General features: G+C 35.8%; 1 long non-coding RNA gene, 1 other non-coding gene and 2 pseudogenes across 2 annotated transcripts; 1 reads left to right on the top strand and 3 right to left on the bottom strand.

Moving 5' to 3' along the window:
- The first annotated feature begins 1,660 nt into the window (after window positions 1–1,660).
- On the top strand, window positions 1,661–4,327 carry LOC126689057 (uncharacterized). Its single transcript, XR_007644414.1, has 3 exons — window positions 1,661–1,861; window positions 2,221–2,254; window positions 4,050–4,327. It is a non-coding gene; the product is annotated as an uncharacterized LOC126689057 (long non-coding RNA).
- A 520-nt stretch (window positions 4,328–4,847) lies between these two features.
- On the bottom strand, window positions 4,848–5,069 carry LOC126690666 (U2 spliceosomal RNA; annotated as a pseudogene).
- A 2,713-nt stretch (window positions 5,070–7,782) lies between these two features.
- On the bottom strand, window positions 7,783–8,007 carry LOC126690669 (U2 spliceosomal RNA; annotated as a pseudogene).
- A 7,841-nt stretch (window positions 8,008–15,848) lies between these two features.
- On the bottom strand, window positions 15,849–16,043 carry LOC126690665 (U2 spliceosomal RNA). The gene has a single exon (XR_007644709.1). It is a non-coding gene; the product is annotated as a U2 spliceosomal RNA (small nuclear RNA).
- Between the last annotated feature and the right edge of the window lie 1,961 nt (window positions 16,044–18,004).

Below are 18,004 nucleotides of genomic sequence, written 5' to 3'. Positions count from 1 at the left end.
AGGAAGTGTATTTTTTAGTTAAGTAGACACATGGCAGAATCTTAAGAAGATAACCTAAGGAACAGTATCTAAACTATTGTACCTAAGTTTTGGCCGCATTGTCAATATGTGATTTCCATTATTTTCACACTTAATTTTTTTTTTTTTTAAGTATATGAAAAATTATAAAGCTATTATCACTATTATTATAAGAAATTACAAATTAATGCATCAATAAATATAATTGGTGGCACATTAGAAATATAATAAATATATTTCATATATATTTTGTATTTTACATTTAGAAGTTGACACATTATTTTGTAAATTTAATTATGAAAGCAAAATTTGTAATGACTTATACATTACTCTTTTTATAATTCTATATTTTTATTCTACATAAATAAATTAAATAATATAAAAAATATGCAATATCCTTAGCATCACTTTTTTTATTATTCTTTTTTTTTTTTTTTGTTACTTCCCTACCAAATAAAAACTTTTATCTCTACATGTACAATAAGTTTGTATTTTCTTTAATATAGGGAAACATAAATTACGATTGAATAGAAAAATGCTGACTTTTTCTCAATTGTACATATATTAAACATAAACACAGTCAAAAGGGGAGTTAGTGTCTCTTCACTAAGCATGATCATTGGGTTTCAAGTCCTGGAATTCGGATTTGAAATATTTGGAGTACTAGTGGGCAACAAAAGAGAATGTATCTTATGTATATCCATCCTCCCTCTCATAACATATAAGTTTTACACAATTGTATAACCAACACTCAATTAGTGAGAAGTACATTCGTATAGATATAGTGCATGAAATAAGTATATGTCAAAAGTGATTTTGTTAATCTTTGCTCATGAACCCATCAAACAAGATGGAACATGTTGAATTTTTATTTTAGATAAGAGCAGGTTGGTGACTTTATTATGATCTTTGCTCATGAACCCAACTAACAAGATGGAGTATGTTGAATTTTTATTTTAAATAAGAGCAGGTGGAAATTAGGTGGCTAATTATTTGATGAAATAACCTCAACATAACCTTTTTTTTTTTTTTTTTTTTGATTGAGAGGAACCTCAACATAAACCTAACATAGCTATACTATATACAGAATTGATTATATTTGGGCAATCATTTAATGGATTATCTTGAATAAATCATTTAATAATAATAGGGTGCAAAAACCCTATTATAAACGAATCTCAAACACTCGGCTACTTAACAAAATTTAACAAAATTGTTCGTGATATTTATCAAAAAATTGTTTGTGAAAATCAAATAAATAGTTAATAACCCTTCACTCAAAAACCTACAAATTTTTTTTTTTTTAGTATTTAGTATTTAATATCTCTATTGATTTATCGTAGCTTAAATTCAATTTTTTAGTATTTTCCTCAACCATAGCTCAATATTCAATCTGGTTGTTCAAGTTGGGTGAAGAAGCTTTGAGCTTTTTTTTTTAGTATTTTCCTCAATCATCTCTCAATCTCTCTCCTCCAATCTGGTTGTTCAAGTTGGGTTTCAGGACTTTGATTTATAGCCCGTTTGGTTCCACTTTTTGAGCCCAAAAAGGGCGTTTTCAAAAAAGCCACACCAACTTGCGCGTTTGGTAAGCTCAAAACTCTGCTTTTTTATAAAAGTTGCGTTTTGAACTTTTATAATTTACTGAGGACAAAACGCGGAAGATTTATGGACCCTCAGGGGTCCATAAATCAAAACGCGCTATGTGCGTTTACAATATTACCGTTGCAATAACCAAAAAGACCGAAATACCCAGCTATTTCTCTCACGCCCATCATCTCTCATCTCTGCTCTCCCTTCGCATTTGACGCCTCCATCTCTTCTCTCTGCTTGCTCTGCCCTCTCCGTAAGTCTCTCTACTCTCTGTCTTTTTTCTTTGTCTTCCTTTTCTTTTTCCGCTTCGTCTTCCTCTTCTTCTTCTTTCTTTCTTTCTTTCTGGTTCTTCCTCTTCGTAAGTCTTTCTGTAGTTTTGGATTGTGGTTTGTTTTAAGGGTAATGATTTTTCTGTGTGTTCTTTGGGTTGATTTCTCATGGGTATGGGTTGTTTTGATTTGGACTGAACCTAGGTTGATTCTCATGGGTTTGATTTGGGTTGTTTTGGTTTTGATTTCTCTGTTCTTTGGTTGATTTCTCATGGATCTGGGTTTGATTTCTCTGTTCTTTGGTTGATTTCTCACTTTTGGTGTGTGGGTTTTGATTTCTCAGGTACCAAAAACACTGATCTGCTACCAAAAACCAGGTACCAACACCGATCTGAATTTTATTTTTTTTATTTTTACCGAGTGTGTGAAAAAAAATTTCGGATCTTGCTATGAATGGGTATTGTTCCTTTACTTGTTTTGTTATTTGTTTTTGCTGATTGGAATATATAATGAAGTGTTTAGTTAGTAAAAATATATAATGAAGTGTTTAACACTGATCTGAATTTTTTTTTTTTTTTTTTTTTACCGAGTGTGCTATTTTAATATATAATGAAGTGTTTAATGAGTATAGTTTGTGAATCTGAAATAGCCGAGATTAATCTTAGCTAGCTAGCTTCTTGTTATACATTAAGCATTTGTTAGTTGTAGCTTGTGAATGGCCCTCTATGCTGAAGTTTACTACCAATACTCATTTAGTGCTTATGATGCACTTATTACCATAAGCTTGTCCCCGTAGAAGTATAATTGACTACTAGAACTAAACCGTAATCTAATTGACTTGGGTTAGAGCCTAATTATTGTATTATGAAAAAAATATTGACATTAGGAAATTAAATAAAATGATAAGACCTAAAATAAAATTCAATAGCTTGATAGTAAAAATACAATTAACTTTTAAAATTAAAGAAATTTCTTTGTGTTGGGTGTTTCTTGGGTAATGCCAGCTTCCTTGTTGGGATGTTGGAGTGTTGGAGGGGGTGGTTTGGCAGGAGAAGTTTTGGAACAATTTGGAAAGCTTATTGTCTCATGTGATGTATTTGGTGGGAACATAATGCTTGCTGTTTTGATGACTGAGAAATTAACACTGCAAAGTTGAAGTTTTTATTCTTGAAGATGCTATATGAGTGGATTGCTCTGCTTGTATCCTTCTCGGCTGAGGGGTTGCAAGATTTCATGAATTCTTTGTACATTAGCTAGTTTTATTTTCGATGCCTTATGTTTTCTTCTTTTGTACTCCTTCGTGTCGTTTCAGTACACACCGTGTATTGGAATTGCCTTTTTTATTTAATGAATTTTATTTAGCTATCAAAAAACAATAATTAAAAAAAAAAAAAAAAGAATTGTCTTCGTGCTCCCTGAATCACACTTGTGGAATCTTTTTAGTTTGATCATACTTTGGTCTCTTTCTATCTTCTTCCCTTTATAATAGGGTACAATATCCAAACTTTTAAGTTCCTTTTACTTTATGTTAGTGAATCTGGTAACCTATTAAAAATTTCTGGTAGCAAAGTGATGTTCATATAATATCATTCATATTCTGAAAATTTTTACACTGCTCAGAATGACATGTAAATCCCTTAAGGAAAGGTTGAGGAACGTTGTATCTATGATATTACATTTGAGTTTCTCTTGGGGTTGTTAACTTCAAAAGATTTCTGGACCCCTTATTTCCATCTAGTTCATTTACATCTTCATGATTGGTAGAAAATTGCTTTTGCTCACTTCTTACCCTTTTCTAGGTTGGGAATTCTGTTCATTTCACTTCACCACTTTGTATGTAGATGTATAAAGTTATTAGACATGAAATGTTCCTTTCTGGCAACTTTCTAACTGCATTGTGTTTGGATAGGCATATATGGGGAAAAAATATTTTTTGTCATCGTATCACAAGCTCCCAACCTGTAGGTCATGGTACAAAACCTGTTTAAGGATAATGGTGTGGAGTGTTGGTTATGTCTGTCAAATATTTAACCTTGACAATGTGTTGATGTGATGTAGCTCTGCTTTGTAATTCTGTTTGGACCTGCTAGTCCTTGTACCTGTTTGTTTTGATCTTAATAAAAAATTTATGGTTTTGCTAATATGCTTCAACCTCACTGGTTAACTTTATAGATGGGTAAAAACACAACTTCCAACCCCGAGGCAAAAAAGGCTAGAGCATTATGGGATAATAATTCAAGCTGGACCACTACTTTTTGTAATCTTTGTGTGGAACAGATTCAAGCTGGACCACTATTTTTTATATAATATCCTGTAGTACAATTTAAACTTGGGTTATTGGTATGTATTTTATCATCTTTTTTACATTTTTGTGTTGTACAATTTAAACTTAGATTATTGATATGTATTTTATATGTTTTTACATTTTTATGTAGTACAATTTAAACTTAGATTGTTGGTGTATATTTTATCATCTTTTTACATTTTTATTTTGTGCTTCATGTTGATGGAAATTATTTAGATTTAATTAATAATATTATTATTATTGTTTAGTAAGTATATGAAATAGATGATTTAATAAGTATGAAATAAACTCACATCCACAAAAAACAAAAACAAAAAAAAAAAAAAAAAGTTTGAAATAAATTCTCTTATATATACATTGTCCTTTTTGGTCATTTACCCCTCAAAAAGCCACTTTTAACAGTTTTTACCAAATACTCAGCTTTTTCATTATGCACTTTTTAACAGCTTTTACCAAACACTCAGTTTTTTGAAACTCCACTTTTTCATTATGCACTTTTACAAAACTCCACTTTTTCATTATGCGCTTTTTCAAAAAGCTGAACCAAACTCACCCTTAGACCGAAATTCAAAACTTTATATATTTCCATTGGTTTCGACTGAAAATTTATATATTGACGCATTTATTCCTTTGGTTTCATTCAAATAATTTAAAACTTGCGTTGGTTGGGTTGCGCCAGGCCCATGCAGTAGTGCAACACATGGGCAACACTTAAAGGCCCCTGTAGCAAGCTACCATTACGGGCCTTCCCCCATAAAAAAATTATTTAATATCATGTGACCCAATGAGTTGGGTCACATGATACATGACCCATTGGGCCTATCAGATATTAAACTGATAAGAACAGATACTACACTTGATCTTAGCCGAAAGGCCGAGAAAGGTATGATTTGTACGGTTGCACACTTCTACTTTTATAACTAGTCTATGCTTCGCTCTTTTCAAACTTTAATTCCATGTGGGACATAAAAAGATTTTTCTTTTTCTTTTTCTTTTTTATAATGCATAAAAAGATTCTCAAACGAAAAGTAGAATGTATACGAATCTCCTCTCCCAGTTAGAACACAGTTACACTTTGCTTGAAAATTTGAAATCATTTGGTTCCGTTGGGCATCAAATTCGTTACTTCAGCTTTGCTTGCTGCCTTTCACAGCCTTGAACCTTAGGTAATATCCTAATTTTACAACAACTGCTTTGAACCAGAATGGTGAAAGTTTTTTTTTTCTTATTGCCTAATTTAGTGGAAATCATCTAACATGGCTTTTTTTTTTTTCTCATTTATTTATTTTTTGTTTTGGGTGAAGATGGCAAGATGTTGATAATTCAATGAGAAGGTGACTACAAATCCTCAATTCCATTTATAAAAAAAATATTCAGGATAGTGAATAAGAAATTTAGAGAAATCACTTGCTGATAGACAACCAACAAGAGGTGTTGAAAATTATATAAAACTTGATAAAAATAAAACCTCATATATTGAACGTCAAAAAAATGAAAATACAAAAATTTTGTAATTTTCTTTTATGAGATTTTATATTTTGAATTTATTATATGATAGTCTCATTATTAATATTACAAACTATCTCTATTTCAATGTAAACAACCAATAAATCATTCATCCACCAATCTCTCATTCGATTGCAATTTTTTTATTTAACAATTCAACTCAACTTATTCGCTGTTGTAATTGTATTAAGATTTTTTTTTTTTTTTTGTGGTACTCTATTAAGAATTCAATTTAACAATTCAATAAAAAAAAATACAATTCGTCTATTTAATAATTCAACTCAACTTAGTGGTCTTTGTAATTGTAAGAACTTTTGTTGTGTCCTTAACATTAGTTTATTAATAATTCAATTCAACAATCCAAACAAAAAAAATTTGTCTTTCACTACTCATTCAGTCCCATTGTCCCATACCCCAATCCCCACTACCACCTGGCCCACTTCCTCATAAAGTGTTATTTACTACTCCCTCCGTCTCACTTTGTTTGTCCTCTATTCCATTTTAGGATGTCCCAAAATACTGTCCTGTTTCTAAAAATAAAAGTCATTAATTTACTAATATTTCTATTATACCCCTATTAATTTACTAATTCAATTTTTTGATAAATTTATTTAACGGTAATTTTGGAAACTTATACATTTTTAAAAGGTAGACAAAATAATAAATGTTGTTTCCTTAAAAAGTTTGACTTTTCAAACAGGACAAACAAAGTGGGACGGAGGGAGTATTTATTAAAGTGTAAACTATATTCTATTTACTTATATTTGTCTTTACCCTTTAACTCCTTACTAGCCATAATTCATAGCATTAAACACTGTCATAAAGATGTCAAACACTTATAAGACTATGCACTGTTATAAATTATAAATTTACGCTAGTCTATCACAATCTATGGAGTCAGACACTCAATACAATTCAACACACATGCACGCAGAGAGAGAGAGAGAGAGAGAGAGAGAGAGAGAGAGAGAGAGAGAGAGAGAGAGAGAGAGAGAGAGAGAGAGAGAGAGAGAGAGGAGCAAATTGATGGCTTATCTAGACTGACAAGTCGGGGGAATGAGGCAAACTTTCTCTCTCTAAAACACTTAGATTTGCTTCTTCTTCTTTTTTAATAATTTGATCATGCTGTGCCAATTTTTTATTTTAATTTGAGCAAGGGAGTGAAGATTGAGCGAATGAATTGTGCCAAATGGGCTTCTTTGTTAATTTTTTTAAGAGATTGTTGTTCCTAGTTTTTTTTAGAGGGCCAAGGATATATTTAAGGGGACCAAGTTTAGTTTTGTTGGACTTAAATAAAAGGGTGATCAAATTTTTTAGGATAGTCAATAATAATAATAATAATTCTAGGTCAAGGTGTTCATTTGAACACCCTACCATCAACTTAGAGCTACCCCTATTCTGTTCCATGTGTTCCATTTTATATTTCACAAATTATAATTTGTCATGTATTTGTTTAATTTTTCTTATAAAATAAACAAAGTTTAAAATGAAAAAAAAAAAATTAAACACATGATAAGTTATGATTAATAAAACATAAAGTACAACACAAAAAATAGGAAAATGATTTATATTCACCCTATATAGAAGTACCTAAATTCCATTTAACCCTGGTGAAATTTAATAAGCTGCCAATTGAAGAGCTTTGCTAGGTTATCTAGTCTTTGGCTCAAGTGGTCCCTTTCTATCCACTTATTATCAACTCTAGTAATAGTCTAGTGATTTATTCTTGAACAATTTTTTTAATGTTTCTATTTAGTAAGTTTGTGTTTCACACACAAATATAATTATTAATTAGATTAGGTTAGAGTAGATCCACAGTTAATCATTAGCAAATAGATTCTATTGAAGTTTATTTAAATATTTTAGATTCTATTCTATTCTTCTTTTTTTTTTTTTTGATAAATATTCTAGTTACTTATTTATAAATAGATTCTATTATTAGATCAGCTCTAATTTAAATTTTTTTCGTTGGGTTGTTATTTGGGCCTTTTTCTTGTTGGTTTAAGGAAGTCGGAGATGTGAAATTTCATAGCATTACTAAGTGAGCAGATTCGCAATTATTTAATTGAACCATAAATTTTGTAGTTGATTTGGGTGGGGTGCGCCAGGCCCAAGCAGCAGTGCAACGCATGGGCGACGCTTAAAGGCCCCAGTAGCAAGCTACCATTACAGGTCTTCCCCCATAAAAAATTTATTTAATATCATGTGACCCAATGGGTTGGGTCACATGATACATGACCCATTGGGCCATGTACCAGATATTAAACTGATAAGAACAGATACTACACTTGATCTTAGCCTAAAGGCCGAGAAAGGTATGCTTTGTACAGTGGTTCGGTTCTCATCTTATATGTAAGCCTTCACTCCTCACTGCTCTCATTCTTCGGTGTGGGACCCTATTATTAATTTATTAACTTTCGCATAAGTGCTATGACGTATAAAGGAGTCTAGATTCACCGCTGTACCAACTGAAACTTTTCATCAATATCGTAGCAAAAGCCTCTGTCAACATGATCAAGTTAACATCGGAATTCGGAACAACAAAGCAAACAAGGTTTTTGGGGCATCAAATTCAAACCGTTTTGCTAGGGGGAATTAAAATAATTAATAAAAAATTATTTCAGCTAGCAAACCAATCTTCTTCTTTTTTTTGTTTTTGCTGAGAGGCTTGCAAACCAATCAGCAGGTGCACTTTTATAATGTATCATGATTAACAAAAAAAACTTTGGAGAATTTATGAAAATGTAGTCTTCCAATTAGGTCTGATCAATCATTTGTGACATAAAATCAGAGTTGAATGTGAAAAGTTGCATAAACTCGTTTTATTGAGGTATTAATTGATCTTGGTATAATTTAATATCTTTTCTTTAACAAGTTAGAACTTTACCATTTTCAAATAATAATTTAATGGGTTTAGCTTACTTCCAGTATCTTTTTAACTTGAATATCCTTTTTATTTTAATGAGAAAGTACTACGTCACCCACTAACTAAATAATAGATGGAAATTAAAACCTACTACCACTTGTCATTATGTATTTAAAACAAAATGAGACTTCCAATTAAAAAAATACTGAACTCTAACTTAATAACAATGATATTTTTGTAGTGTCTTATATATGTGGTTTGCAACCCTTTTCGTCAGCCACTTATCTAAGAAAAGGTTAACATAGGAAAGAAAAGATCATTGTCATGACATCAACATTTAAAATATATATTTACTTGTACTCTTTTGATTAAATTAAATTATTAATAATGTGAAAAGTATCAATTTATTAATTTTAAACTACATTGACAAAATCGGCCAAAATATTTGGTATCGATCAATAAACCAAAACACTTAACCTCTTAAATTGTGTTGTTTAAAATACCAGGTTCTTTTGACCTTTACATGTTTTTTTTAGGCTCTCATAGGTTATTTTGGGCAATACAAAATTACACGTATTTTTTTAATAGGGAGAATACCTAATGAGTTAAATGGAATTTGTTTGGGGCAAAAAATAGGCATCAAGGCCTACCAAGCGAAGGATGGACAAAAAATAGGCATTATTAGGTACAATTAATTTATACCTAATGACCAACATGTGGACTCCTAATCCAAAGGGCTAGAGTAGGAGAAAAAGATCTAGACAAAAAGAAACACGAAATAGCAAGTGAAAGGAAAGTAAAAGAGTCTATAGATGTCTCCTTGGTCAACCAAGTGAACTTGTTAAACTTTGGGAGATACAAGTTTGAGTGATCTCTCTCTAATCTCTAAGTTCAGATCTTTGTTCATTGGGATGTCCTCCCCTTTTATAGTGGTTCCCTTCTCATCCTAACCCTCCACATGGAGGGTGGTTGATCTCTCTTAGATACTTGCCCCATCCCATATTTGGAGGAAATGCTGAGTGAGTTACTGGCTGCCTTGACACAGTTTAGGTGTCATTCAGTTATTAATGCGGCTAGCTTGATTGTTGCAGTGCATTCAATGTGGAAGTAATGGGTGCTTTCTTGACAAGTTTTCGCCTCTCTTTCCTTCCATGTTGGCCACGTTTGCCTCCCTCAAATCATACCTCCGGGCTAAAGGCAAGATCCCTCTTGCTTATTTCGGGACGGTCACATCCAAGGTAGAAGGCCTTCCTTGGGCTATTTAAGGGCCCTCGTTTAAACCCTTTTTTTCAAGTTGCACTAGGTTTTCCTTCACAAGATCGGCTTGCTGGGCTCATATGCTCCTTAGGCATGGTCTTGTAGGAATGGTTGTCCTCAGACCCCCCACAGGGTTAATTTCAAATCTTTAAAATATATTTACATATAAATATGATAAGTTAAATTAAGCAATAACTTTAAAATTGTATGTTGGTACTGATCAATACCAAAATATTTCATTTTCAAATCAAATCAAAATTTTCTCTAACTTATTTCAATATTTAAAATTTAAGAATGCCACCTTTAAATTACCATAAGATTTTTAGTGTCGTCACTGTCGTGTTAATTTAGTTATTGTCATTATCCATTAGACGGAAAAACTTGATGTATCATACAGAATAATAAAAGAAAAAAAAATTAGATGTAGTTTCAAAAAATATAAAGAGAATTAAGAAAGTTATAGTTTCAAAAAAAGTTAAAAAAAAAATACTCCTAATCTAATTAAATAATCCTTATTCTTAAAAAAATAAAAAATAGGGTTAAAATTATAATTCAAAAAAAAAAACTACTAGATAAATTTTTTTTCCTAAAAATTAGTGTAGGGACACAAAATCTTTAACGGCCCGACAACGACGTTGGGCTCGCACACGGAAGGTCCCTCACAATAATATTTGTAGAGAGTGGGCTTGAAAGGCCAGCGTTGGATCACAGGGCGACATTTCGGGCCGGACTATAGGTGAACCGATATGAGATAGAGCTTTGGGCTGGATATTCAGGCCCATCAATCTCGTATCTAGGAGGATTTGGCTCCTCGGATCATGTCCGAGGAGCGATGGTGCTGTCCCCGGTTACCCTTCGGAGGGTTTTTATGTGGTGTCCGGCGTGTATTATCCAGACATTCTCTTTCATCAAGTCTTTCTCCAGAAGTTAGATGGGAGACCCCCTCCCTTGGTCACATAACATTCTCTTTTATACTAGCCTACGTTCGTTGTCCTTCGTCCACGTGTAGGGTCGATCTTTCCAGGGCAGATATCTGTCCCATCGGTCTAATCCCTGAATTGTGGGAGATGGTCCATAAAGCCTAAAAATCCGGCTCTGTTTGGGGCGGTGTCATGTCAATGAAGGGTATTAAGGACTATTTCCGTGAGATATTTTCTGATCTTTCAAGTTCGCCTGTATCCCATCCTCGTCAATGGGGTTCTGGGCTTTCCGAGGACGGAGCGGTCCTCGGACGTATCTTTGAGCCACATCGGGCTCACTATTTTTGGGCTTGGGCCCTGGCCCCCCTTTAGTTTGGGGGCCTGTGGACTCCCTATAAGCGAGCGAGCCGGACCCATAGACTATTGGACCCCACAATAGCCCCTTAAAACCCTGCTGTCCAACGTCTTGGTTGGAAAGGTGGGTTTTGGTGATTCCGAGCCTTAACTGCGACTCATTTAATTCGGCCCTTGATCAACGTTGGTGACTCTTCACCTACACGAGGAATGCGCCGGTCTACGAGACGTTTTTCCTGGATTTACGTACGTTGCCGTTATGCCGCGTGGTTATCTGCAACGTGCCTTTAATCTCTTACCATTTACGAGACCTTCCAGATGTAACGGTTACTGATGGTGTGGGAGAACGAAGCGGCGCGTTATACTCTGGATTTCCCTGGGGATCTGAATGTGTCACATACCCTCTTCTTCGTCCCCTATATAAAGAGAGGAGACAGAGGGTGACCTTTTCATATCTGAATCCCTCACGTTCTTCCCAGAATCCACTTCCTCCATCCAGTTACTCCCTTCTCAATAATACCTCTCTCATAGTAATCCACCATGAACAAATCCCTCCTTTCCCAGAAATGCCATGTCCTAACAAAACTCGAGATGGCTCGGTCGGGGCAAGGATGGCGGAGGCTTAAGATTTGCCTCCCCATTCTTTTAGCCAAAATCCGAAGCAGGGACTCGTCACACCCCATTTCTGGTGTGACTGAGTCGAAAATCTCCCTTGTCATCTCCATCTGCTCTCTCATGAGCATACCTAATAAGGCTCCCATTCTCCCTCTTTTGCTCCTTTTACTTTCTTTTCATTGCTTCCCTCTTCTTCTCCTCCTTCCCGCTCATGTCCTCCATCTTCTTTTTCCCTTGCATTCTTCAGTGACAAGAGCTTGCTGAAGTGCTTCCATGTCTTCCAATTCTTCTTCCTTCTCCTTCATTATTTTTGTATAAGGATCTTCTCCTGTTATGAGCAGTACTGAGGCATAGATTTCAGAAAGACTTTGAAGACGAATTCAGAAGACACCTGATGGTTTACTTACATGTGTGACGGATGTTGTTACTATTTTAGCAGTTCATTTTCTGTATAGGCTTGTTTAATCCCTTCCTTGTACGTTGTAACAATTTTTCACATTAATAAAAGTTATTGTTACTCTATTTCGTATGTCTTGTTTATATATTTTAACAAATGTGAAAGCGCTGCTCGGCATAATAGTATAGCATTTCAATCAATAATAATTAAGGCCAAAGTAATCGTTGATAAAAAGATGCCACGATGACTTTAACAAAATTATTATTCAACATAACAATCCGACCAGTGAGGAATGAGACTTATCTTAAAATTAGCCGTGATGGGTATTAAATGCTTCGATAAGATGTAAGAAGTAGCTATCCGAGGACGTGTTACCCACCGGATGAATGGCCTCTTTAGGTTGACGATCATTAGGTTGTCCTGCCACTTTCATGATACGCGAGACTTAACCCTCTCCAGTATTTAAGCCGAGAAATTTCTTCATTCGGGCAGTTGATTTCCCAAGTAGCCTGAGTCCGAGGACTTTGCAAAACCTGGGTTTTGTTCAAGACTTATGCGTTTTATCTTAAGTACTTGACTTTTTTCCCTTTAGGCTTGGGTCCGAGACTTGGGTCTTTATCGGTACTGGGTTTTCCCTTTTAGCTTGAGTCCGAGGACCACGCAAGCCTTAGGTTCTGTCCAAGACCAACGTCTGCATTAGTACTTGGTTTTCCCTTTTAGCCTGAGTCCGAGGACCATGCAAGCCTTAGGTTCTGTCCAAGACCAACGTCTGCATTAGTACTTGGTTTTCCCTTTTAGCCTGAGTCCGAGGACCATGCAAGCCTTAGGTTCTGTCCAAGACCAACGTCTGCATTAGTACTTGGTTTTCCCTTTTAGCCTGAGTCCGAGGACCATGCAAGCCTTAGGTTCTGTCCAAGACCAACGTCTGCATTAGTACTTGGTTTCCCCTTTTATTAGGCATTTCCCGAGGTGCCGAACAGGGTGTCCCTGGGCCTCCACGCTAAGCGGGCCTGGGCCGCGAATTCAATGGACCCGCAGATTAAGAGATATTTCTGCAGCCTCTGGTCATGCGGTACTTCACTGACACCCCAAGGATCGAGGCGCGCCTTTACGAGGCCCCTTGAGTCTCTTAATTGCAGTTGACGTTGGAAGTTGAGCCAAGACCACTTTGTCTGTAGTGCTCCTTGGGACGCCGCGTGAGTTGACTGCCATCATCTTGTCTTTTCAAATAAATAGGAGGGAGAAAAGGTTGCTTTATACATACACCCCTCCTTTTGGTTTTCTCTTACATCACGCCTCCCATATCCGGAGTCCTCCTTTCTTGGCATAACATGTTGAAAGCGAAGGTTGGGAAGAAAGAACTTTCTCCGCCGCAGAAGCGCCGTGTCTTCATGAGGTTTGTAACAGTAAGGTATGGGCACAGGAAGCACAAGTTCAGGAGAGTACTCCACCTCCGCCGAGGGGGAACGGTGTCTCTCCCTCTTTTAGTCAAAATCCGAAGTAGGCTCTGTCCATGCCAGCACTTTGGTATGTCAGAAGAAAGATTCTCCGCCATCAGCGCCTCTGCTTAGCAGCAGGCGAATATTTAGAGAAAGCCCCTCAGTTTCCCACTCCCTGCACCTTTTCTTCAACGGTGCCAGGCTCAAGTTGGGTTTCTTTGGCTGCCTGAGTTATGGGCATGTAGGAGCGCGGGGGAAGAATAAGGTCTCGGAGCTGTAGCCAACCTTTCCTCCGACATACCTCCTCGGCTTTCTCCAGCTTTCTTGTATTTTTCTTTTTCTTGCTTATGTAGTAGGCTTCGACGTAGGCTGATTCCAGCTTTTCATTGTACGCTGTACTATCTCTTCTTCATAATGAGAATGGAAATTTCTTTACTTGTTCTGAGCACTGTTTCTTGAATGGGTGTGCCCTATGTGTGCGTTTCTTCAAGAGTATTTAGAGCCGAATGGCTTGAAGCATAATTCAACTAACTCCAATTTATCAACACTACCAGGCATTACATCGATAATTCATAATAAATCAAACTTAAGAAAACTAACCGAGATATCAGTTGGATATTCTGTGATAAGCGCGTGAATATCGTCCAAGGCTGATGATTTCTCAGCAATCCATCTGAGCAATCGACTGGGATATAGGGGATTCCAGTGATGCTTTTTTTGTACTTGGTTTCCCCATAGGCTTGGGTCCGAGGACCATGCAAGGCCTTGGTTCTGTCCATTACTTTTAAGATGTCTTCTCTGTACTTGGTTTCCCCATAGGCTTGGGTCCGAGGACCATGCAAGGCCTTGGTTCTGTCCATTACTTTTAAGATGTCTTCTCTGTACTTGGTTTCCCCATAGGCTTGGGTCCGAGGACCATGCAAGGCCTTGGTTCTGTCCATTACTTTTAAGATGTCTTTTTTGTACTTTTTTCTTTATACTGATTTATTTTTCGAAGGTCAGCCCCTAGGCCAGGGAGGGAGGAGTTGGCTCGAGGCCGCAAGCCCCTAGAGCTGTCCGCTCCGTTGGCCGTGCAAGGCGTAGCCCCTAGACGAACCCTACGGCGGAGCAACAACTGCACGTCGCCGGAGATGAGGAAAAACTCGTGAATCTCTGTTTGCGAGAGGGCTGACTCAGGTGCCACTCGTGCCAACGCGCAAGCCTTTTCCCACAGACGGCGCCAATTGTAGGGACACAAAATCTTTAATGGCCCGACAACGACGTTGGGCTCGCACACGGAAGGTCCCTCACAATAATATTTGTAGAGAGTGGGCTTGAAAGGCCAGCGTTGGATCACAGGGCGACATTTCGGGCCGGACTATAGGTGAACCGATATGAGATAGAGCTTTGGGCTGGATATTCAGGCCCATCAATCTCGTATCTAGGAGGATTTGGCTCCTCGGATCATGTCCGAGGAGCGATGGTGCTGTCCCCGGTTACCCGTCGGAGGGTTTTTATGTGGTGTCCGGCGTGTATTATCCAGACATTCTCTTTCATCAAGTCTTTCTCCAGAAGTTAGATGGGAGACCCCCTCCCTTGGTCACATAACATTCTCTTTTATACTAGCCTACGTTCGTTGTCCTTCGTCCACGTGTAGGGTCGATCTTTCCAGGGCAGATATCTGTCCCATCAGTCTAATCCCTGAATTGTGGGAGATGGTCCATAAAGCTTAAAAATCCGGCTCTGTTTGGGGCGGTGTCATGTCAATGAAGGGTATTAAGGACTATTTCCGTGAGATATTTTCTGATCTTTCAAGTTCGCCTGTATCCCATCCTCGTCAATGGGGTTCTGGGCTTTCCGAGGACGGAGCGGTCCTCGGACGTATCTTTGAGCCACATCGGGCTCACTATTTTTGGGCTTGGGCCCTGGCCCCCCTTTAGTTTGGGGGCCTGTGGACTCCCTATAAGCGAGCGAGCCGGACCCATAGACTATTGGGCCCCACAATTAGTATTCTCTACTTAAATATATATAAAATTAGCTAGGCATGTATTTGCATAAACAGTAAATATTTTATCTAATTCTAAACCAGATATTTCACTGTTTTGTGCATTTTTAGTGAATAGTGTTATTTATTTTTGATTTTCATTGGTAATGCATTTTTATGGTTTCTAGTGTATCTATTTTTTACGCACTAGCTTAGAGCTTTAATCAAATTAAGAGAGAGGATTAGAGGCCCAACGTAACGAAAACACGAGAATGTTTACTATTGCCTCCTAAGAGAATGTCTAGAGACCAATAGACGTTCAAGTTGACAAAATTTAGACTAGGTTTGGGTGGGGCGCGCCAAGCCCAAGCAGTAATGCAACGCATGGGCGCCGCTTAAAGGCCTCAGTAGCAAGCTACCATAATGGGCCTTCCCCCTTAAAAAAATTGTTTAGTAAATGTGACCCAGTGGGCCACATACCAGTTATTAAACTGATAAGAACAGATACTACACTTGATCTTAGCCAAAAGGCCGAGAAAGGTATGCTTTGATTTATGCTTCGGTTCTCACTTTATATCTCAGCCTTCACTCCCCGCTGCTCGCATTCTTCGGTGTGGGACCCTATCATTAATTTATTAACTTTCGCGTCAGTGCTATCAATACATGTACCAACTGAAAGTAGCCAACAAGGTTTTTGGGGCATCAAATTCAAACCGTTTTGCTTTGGGGAATATTAATCAATAAAAAAAAGTCTCCAGCTAGCAAACCAATTAGCAGGTGCACACGAAGCAACTTTTATAATATAATCATGATTAACCCAAAAACCTGGGAGAATTTTTTTTTCCTTGGACAAATTAGAACTCTATTAATTTCAAGTGGTAATTAAATGACAATAGTACTTTTTGTGGTGTCTCATGTATGTAGTTTTGGTTTATTTTCGCCTCTTCCTCTCCATTCACTTATCTAAAAAAATGTTAAGATGTGAATCTACTTAAGTTTGTACTTTGTAGTGGTAGTTATTTTTCTTGATGTACTTGAGAGATGTTTTTGTTTGGAATAAATGGAAGTGAAAGGCTATCTCAAACATTTTCAAATCTATTTTATTAATAATAAAATGAATGAAATTAAATTTTGCCATGACATCAACATTTAAAATATATATTCACTTGTACTATTTTGATATACATTAAATTATTAATAATGTGAAAAATATCAATTTATTAATATTGTCTACATTTTTTTTGCTGACATTAATATTGTCTACAATGACCAAACTGACCAAAATATTTGGTATTAATAAATAATCCAATACACTTAACCTCTAAAATATATTGTTTAAAATATCAGGTTGTTTTGACTTGTTTCTCAACCAAAAAAAGAAGAAGAAGAAGGTTTTTTGACCTTTACATGCTCTTTGTAGGCTCTTAGGTTATTTTGGCCAATATAAAAATTATATGTATTTTTCTAATATGGGAGAATAATTTCTTGTGAATTAGATTATATAAATATATTTTTTATAAATGAATTTTGTACTTTAAAAAAAAAATTCCGTTTGACACACCAATTTGTAAAGTTTCTATTGTAAAATATCCTTAAATCACACCTTTTATAATTTATGTACTTCATGCTACATAAATAAATTATGTAATATAAATCATTCTTATACTAAGATCAATGGTTTATTTAGTGTTGTAATTGTATTCATTATTTCTTATTGAAAATGTTCATTAATTTCCTTCCAAATAAAATACTTTTAACTCTCTAGGTTAAATAAGCTAGTAATTGTTGTATAAATAGGTATATACAAGGATAGGTTATAATAATGATATTTGAGTTTGGAGAATATTGTTTCATAAAGCGAAAATTCAAGTTCTGAAATTTTTTAAATGAAAATTCGAAATACAGCATTTTCGATCGGTCAAAGCTTTGGCTCGATCAATCGAAAATGGTAAGAAAATAATCCTAAAGTCTCTGGATGTGTCGATCACTGTTCGACCGATCAAAAAGAGCACTCAATCGATCGAAAGTAATCTTCGACCAATCGAAAATCTTGAAACGAGTTTTTTTGTAGAATTTTCTGGTGACTATTTAGAAAGGTTGAAGAGGTTTCAAGCCTTATTAACGACTTTATGAAACATTTTAACTTTCCATACGCACCTTTTGATGAAATGTAACCCCATGGATATAAATAGAGACTTATGTTCACTTGAAAATATAAGAAATCCTATGGTTATTTTCCAGAATTGTTATATGTGGAACCCAACTTCTTGGTTGTATCCTAGAGACAAATTTGTGATAACCCTTTAGCAACAATAGTATGGGTGGTAAATATTGTCTAAGGAAAACAATATTGTGCCTCCAAGTTATTTATTTTCTGTTTATCTTTTGTATAACCTTGTTCTTCCACTATTACTTTGTGTAATATCCCTAATAGTCATATAAGTAAACATAAATCTTGATCATATATAGAAAACAGTCGAATCTTTCTCAATTGTATATGTTTAG

The sequence above is a fragment of the Quercus robur genome, chromosome 6, assembly GCF_932294415.1.
Source record: "Quercus robur chromosome 6, dhQueRobu3.1, whole genome shotgun sequence".
Classification (NCBI taxonomy): domain Eukaryota; kingdom Viridiplantae; phylum Streptophyta; class Magnoliopsida; order Fagales; family Fagaceae; genus Quercus; species Quercus robur.
This window is presented reverse-complemented; position numbering and strand designations above follow the sequence as displayed.